Source organism: Prunus dulcis, chromosome 1 (genome assembly GCF_902201215.1).
Source record: "Prunus dulcis chromosome 1, ALMONDv2, whole genome shotgun sequence".
In the NCBI taxonomy this organism is placed as follows: Eukaryota; Viridiplantae; Streptophyta; class Magnoliopsida; order Rosales; family Rosaceae; genus Prunus; species Prunus dulcis.
The window spans coordinates 23,608,394-23,615,525 of NC_047650.1; positions in this window are offsets into that span (position 1 = coordinate 23,608,394).

Below are 7,132 nucleotides of genomic sequence, written 5' to 3' on the forward strand. Positions count from 1 at the left end.
TTTCTCCACATGGTTTCGGCCACCACACACGGCTCCGGCCACCCGGTTTACACCATACATACAACTCCGTACCATTTGCTTAGCTATTGTTTTCCTACAAACACTCGAACTAACTTAGGCATCGGAGGGCATTTGGCCAACACCTCCCGGGTGTGGTCTATTTACTCCAGTCTTTTTTACAGGAATCGAGGAAGAGAGAGAAAGAAGATCGAAGGTTGAAGGATCCAGAAGCAAATATTCTCCCGTGAGATTATTTGCACAAACAGAAGACTAATCATTCAAGGTATGTATGTAATTTAAGTCTAATCGAATTTCCGCCTAATGCTATTGTGAAAATCATGAAGTTCAAGATCTTGGATCATGGATTGAGTCTTATAGTTTTACCCAATATTAAGTTTACATGTGGTATTAGAGCACTTCCACCCATTTGTCATGGCAAAGGGCAAGGGCAAGGGCAAGGCAATGGCTGTTACTATTCACATGAATAGTGGCAACCATTGCAAAAGGTTGTGGTGTTTCCACCCATTACCATAGCAACCACTATTCACATGAGATATTATGAGAGGAATTTGTATAGAGTTTTGGTGTGGGAAGTGAAGAATATGACTACATATTTTTAAAAAAATTTCTGAAATTTTTAGTTTTTAAAAGATTTTTATTTTTTATTTTTTATTTTTTATTTTTGTTGCTGACGTCAGCAAACCCAGACTAGAGGTCAAGCTAGTTTGGTTTGCGGCTAGCCCAATCTCGTGGGACCCACGGCTTGCCAGGGCAAGTTTGGCCTGCTGGAAGCTGTTGCCTGGGCTTAGCCCTGTCCTGCCAGGGCTGGAGGCTATGGCTAGACTTACTCTTAGAGAACGGTTAAGAACTCTCATGATTTTCCGTCATGGATGGTGTGATCTTTTCATTTAATTGAACCGTAAAAAAAAATTCATGATATGTTGTGATTTCGATTAAATTTCTTTGATCAAATAATTGGTGCATGTGTTTGACAGTGCGTGAATGTTTAATATATGATATTATTTGACTTCCCTCAACGAATGAGTTACTTTTATGACCAATAGTGATTGAGGAATTTGTTACTGCTTTCAATCGTGATGATATTATGGGTTTATCTTATTTCAACCATGATGGTATGAGTTCATGTGCACTGTAACTAGCTATTGTCGACTCATAGAAACTATAATATTCATTGCTTTGAATGACATCACGTGGCTATTGCAAGTGCAATATTTGCAGGTAGTAGGCACAATGTTTTATATGCACAGCGTTCATAATAGGCTTCCTAAACCACATTCTTAGCTAAAATTTAGGGAGGAATTAAAAAAACCTACCTCCAACCATGCTCTCTATCCATGTAACACCCCGACTCCAAATTTTTCCCTTGTTTAAATTATTTAAGTGAAATTACAAATTTACCCATGAGATAGGGGTATTTTGGTCATTTTCTTACCCGGAAAGAGTTTGGGGTAGTGACTGGTATTTTTGGGTAGGTCGTACTGAGATGAGTCCGTAGACACGTGGTGGGCTCGAATCGAAGTTGTAACGAGAGAGATATGGTCAAAAGAAACTCAGGGGCACAACCGTAAATATTTGAAAGTAGGATTTTTTTTATAAAAATCTGATTCTCTCTCTCTCTCTCTCTCTCTCTCTCTCTCTCTCTCTCTCTCTCTCTCTCCCTCCCTCCTGCGTGCTCTCTCTCTCCCTGACGGTCTCTCTCTCGCTCATCGAATCTCCGGCCACCAGCCGCCACTGCGGAAGGGACCGGTGCCAAAAGGACCGACTCGGCCTCGGCGTCACGACCCGGCCCTTCCCCGACATCGGCCGCCGCTCCACCCGCCGAAAAAGGTGAATTTTGTCCGATTTTCGCTCGAACTTCGCCAACTCCAATCTCCCTCATCTTGCGGCCATTTTTGGCTATCAAGGTATGGAAATTCATCCATTCTTCATAATCTAGCTGCCTGTTGGGTATGATTGGATCGATTCTTAGCATAGGTAATTCGATTTACGAATTACAATTTTGCTGGTTTTGGGATCTCGATTCAGGCCACTTTCGGTCAGTTTTTGGGGAGGTCCAAGAACAAAAGTGGCTCTAAATAGGGTGTTATACCTTGGGTAGGAGTTTGGAGCCGTGGTTTTGAGATTTTTCGGCGATGCGTAATCGTTTTGGGCACTCAGCGCTGCCCGCACGTGTGGCAGTGCGTGGGCGAGGGTAGTGAAGTTGCACTATGTCTCGATGAGATCCTTAGGTTGTCACGAGTGTGTAGAATTTCGCGGATCTCAATTCGGAAGTCGTTTGACTATCAAACGGATACCGCCTATTGCGCGTTATCCGGGTTCGATAGGTTGGGACCGTTGGATGCTCTCATATTTAATATATGTTAATCTAGGTATTTCTAGGATCGTGTAGGAATTCACATATCGTGAATCGGAGCCCCGGATGTTCTGATTAAATAATTTAAAGTTTATGTTTTATATTAACCGTCAGATTGTGCAATCGCGAGCGATCTGACCATCCGATCTAGACTAAACTTGCAGGAAGAGTGTCCTATACCTTGTAGAACCTATAGGAACCTTCGGATCGGAATTTGGAGGTCGTGGCCCCGTGGGCTCGTTTGACCAAGTGTGGGTAGTTTGACCATTGGTTGACCTTGAGTCTTTCGAGGTAGTTTTTCCTTCCTAGAAGGATCATAATGACCCTAATGACAGGTCTGAAGCGTTATTGAGCTGTGTTGACTAAGTTTGGATTTTTAGAGTGTTTATTTGTATTATAGGAAACTTTTAGATATTATTTTAAATAATGAAAATTAGGACATTCATATTTATGTGAATAATCGTTGGTCTAGAAATAATATTATTTTTATGATTAAATTACGTTACAGTCTACTATAGACTGGTATCATTAAAATGGGAATACCTCTAGTATTAGTTTAGATAAGTGAGAGAATGTCAGTTTGATGTGCTATACGCACTACCTTAGGCACCTCTCCGGATTTTGGTTACACTACAAGTACCACCCTGTGAAAGTTAGGTCCCACGTGGAGTAGGTTATCCGGCGTGCGGACAGACCCCATACGTGGCGTTGGTTGCACCGGCGTATGGGGAGATATGTTTTATGATGTTGAGGTCTCGCGTGGCGTAGGTTATCCGGCGTTGAGACAGACCCCATACGTGGCGTTAGTTGTACCGGCGGATGGGGAGATATTGTGATAGTATGTTGAGGTCGCACGTGGCGTAGGTTATCTGTTGTGTCGACAGACCCCATACATGGCGTTGGTTATACCAGCGTATAGGGAGATATTGTGATATGATGTTGAGGTCGCACGTGATGTAGGTTATCCATCGTGTCGACAAACCCTATACGTGGCGTCGGTTGTACCGGCGTATGGGGAGATATTATGATATGATGTTCAGGTCTCGCGTGGGGTAGGTTATCCGGCGTTGAGACAGACCCCATACGTGGCGTTGGTTGTACCAGCGTATGGAGAGATTATGTGATATTATGTTGAGGTCGCACGTGGCGTAGGTTATCCGGCGTGTCGACAGACCCCATACGTGGCGTTGGTTGTACCGGCGTATGGGGAGATATTGTGATATAATGTTCAGGTCTCGCGTGGCGTAGGTTATCCGGTGTTGAGACAGGCCCCATACGTGGCGTTGGTTGTATCGGCGTATGGGGAGATCTTGTGATAGTATGGTGAGGTCGTACGTGGCGTAGGTTATCCAGCGTGTTGACAGACCCCATACGTGGCGTTGGTAGTACTGGCGTATGGAGAGATTATGTGATAATATGGTGAGGTCGCACGTGGAGTAGGTTATCCGGCGTGTTGACAGACTCCATACGTGGCGTTGATAGTACCGGCGTATGGGGAGATTATGTGAAATACAGAGAAATGAATAAAGGTATTGCCTATGTGTAGAATTGGGTTTTAAGGAAGAACTACGTGTGGCTTGATCCCTCAGTGAGGGTATGTAGGCAGCCTAAGGTTATTAGGTGCAGCCGCGGATATAAATGTGATTGTGTTATGAGGGTAAAACCTCGTATATTGGGATTGGAAAAGTTGAAAGATGCATGTTGAAATTTAGTAGTCATAATTTATATTTGAATTTATCATTTGCCTTGTTTAAGGCATGAATTGATTTGTTAGCATGCTTGGTAGTTGAGAATTATTAGAAGGCCGAAGGCCGTTTATGTGAATTGCATAAAATTATATTGTGCATGCTGCCAGTTGTGGATATTAAATGTGTTTTTATGCAGGTTGAAATTCTGGGCAATGTTCAATTTACAGGAGAGACTCTGCCGAAATTTCGGCAGAAAGTCTCGTACCCTTATTCCATTTTGGGAAAAAGGGTATAGCTTTAGAAGTGGGCCCGACATCGGGGTGATGTCGGGAATTTCCACAGGATTCGTCTCGGGTTTCGAGAAATTTGGGGCGGGTCCTTTCAATCCAACTCCTAAAATGTGGAGACCTCTAGGAGCTCTTAAATCTGAGGAGAGATAAAATACTCTTAGTGATTCCCTATAATTAAATGCTTCTATATTTAATATTATTTTAAGCATTTATTTAATGCTAACTATTTTTTATTATTGCTTTTATATCTACACTTTATTCAAAAATTGAATTAAAATTTATTAAAAACATTTATGACTCTTTAAACTATGGACAGTGGCGGACCTGTGCAGGCGCAAGGAGGAGCACCTGCACCTCCGGTCGCCAGAGAAGTCCATTACAAGAGCTGGAATTGCACCTCTGCTTCAGAAACGAGATGCACAGCACCTGTTCGACGAAATGCCCAAACCACCTGGGCTGGGACCTGTCCATCTTCTAGTCACCAGCTCCGTCGTCTCGTCCAACCTTATCCTCAACAAGCTTCTCAGGTTGTACTCGCGCTTCGGAGTTATCAGTTATGCCTGCAAGCTTTTTGATGAAATTACTGAACCAAATTCCTTTCTTTGGACAGTCTTAATTCATGGGCATGTTGAGAATCGTCGATATGAAGAAGCATTTTCTCTATTTACCCAAATGCATGGTGAGTCCATTGAGCCTTTGAATTTTACTATTGCGTCTGTGCTCAAGGCTTTAGCTCGGGAGGGTAGAGTTAAAGATGGGGAAACAATTAACGGGTTGGTCCTAAAATTTGGATTTGGTTCTGACTTGACTGTTCAAAATGCGATACTTGACTTGTTCATGAGATGCGGTAAACTTGATGTTGCTAGACGGATATTTGATCAGATGGATGAAAAAGATGTGGTTTCTTGGAACTCAATGATCTGCGGCTACGGAAGTAATGGCAGAGTTGATATTGCAAGGCAGCTGTTTGATTGGATGCCTGAGAGGAATACAGTTTCATGGACAAGCATGATTTGTGGATATGTTAAGTCTGGGGATATTTTTTTTTTTTTTTGGTTTTTTTTTGGTTTTTTTTTTTTTTGGGGTTTTGAGCTCTTAGCTTTTAAATATTGCACCTCCGTTGAAAAATTCCTGAATCCACCTCTGACTATGGAGTATGGTTGAAGTTGAAATTTTATAGAGGGCCCTTAAAATAGCTTTCTAGTGTTTTTAGCTAAATTTTAACTAAAAAGTAGAGAGTATGATTGTGGATGCTCTAACCTAAGAGTTCTATGATATGCATATATATATATATATATATATATATATACTATGTCGAAAGTTTTGTATTGTTTTTTCATTAATGAAGTCATATAAAAATATGAAAGAATTTGTATGTGTATAATGAATGAAATAGAAATTGTTTAATTTCTATATTAAAGTGCACCTACAGATGAATGCGGAGGATAAATTTTTCCTTCTCGATTCCTATGTGTATGCATATGAAACGATCATTTCGAGTTTGCAAAATTCATTTGCTAATATGAATTGGAGTGCTAATTACTATCGCGGATTTGAAATAATGAATTTGTCATTTAGTTGGTAAATTATTAAATTTATGATATAAAGTTATAAATAGAGTTTTTCTATTTAAACCGCGCACTTCTCTTTGTTCATCCCATATTCTAAGTTCACCCCAACTTCTAATTTAAATTTTTCACAATTTCTAAGAAAACCCCACTATCTTCCCAAACTACCTCTAAATACACACACATCAGAAAAATAAAGAGATAAAAACACTGTTGCCAAGAAAATAAAAATGACAGCTGGTGAAAATGGGGGATATTTATTTGTTGCGAGGTTAGTAGAAGAGACAATCTTGCACAAGGAAGAGCCCAAGGAGCTCAAAGTTTCTGAATTGGCTCCAAAAGAGTTGAATGTTGGTGAAACTGAAGAAGAAATCAAAGAAACCTTTGAAACAGTGTCTAAAGCTGATTCTCAAAGCACTGACGTAGTTTCAAAAGATGAGATCATTGCTTATTAGATAGTCCATGAAGGGAACCAAAAGAGCAACTTCAAATGCTATCTTTTATATTGCTTCATAAAGAAAAGGAGATCAAAGCTTATGAACATGAGATGTACTAGGGTTAAGTATTAAGTTGGATGACTTTTTTGTCTTTTACACAATAATAAAACTTAAGAGTTTAATAATTTAAGTATTGGGGTGAACAAAGAAATTATGGGGTTTAAATAGAAAAACTCTTATAAATATTCATTTGATTGGCTGACGTATGAATTAATTAGGGTGCTGACAGTAAATATAGTAAAGAATAACAACAGCTTTACTGTCAATTTAAATTATTATGAAGAAATCTTAATGAACTGATATAAGTTAAATGTATGACTACTTATTAACTCATCATATGATCATGGTGTAGACATGTACAGTGAATTAAAGTTTAAAAAAAATGTAAGCGTTTTTTTTTCATTGTTATTGTACTTTGTCTTATGAGGGGAGACAATCTAAAGTTCTATTGCCCACTACTGTTTTAAAGAGGTCATATATTTTTGTAACCAGGGAAAAAAAAAAAAAAAAAAGAGGTCATATATTTATATAAGTTAATCTAATAATCGATTAATCATTAAAGTGTATCAATTAATCATTATGTGATTTACGGATGCATATAAATGAAGTTTAACCTTATAATGTTTCCAAGGTTTCAACGTTGTGAGTATATTTACTTTCATCATATTCATAAGAGATAAGGATCACCCAAAGGTAGATCCACTATTCATATAAT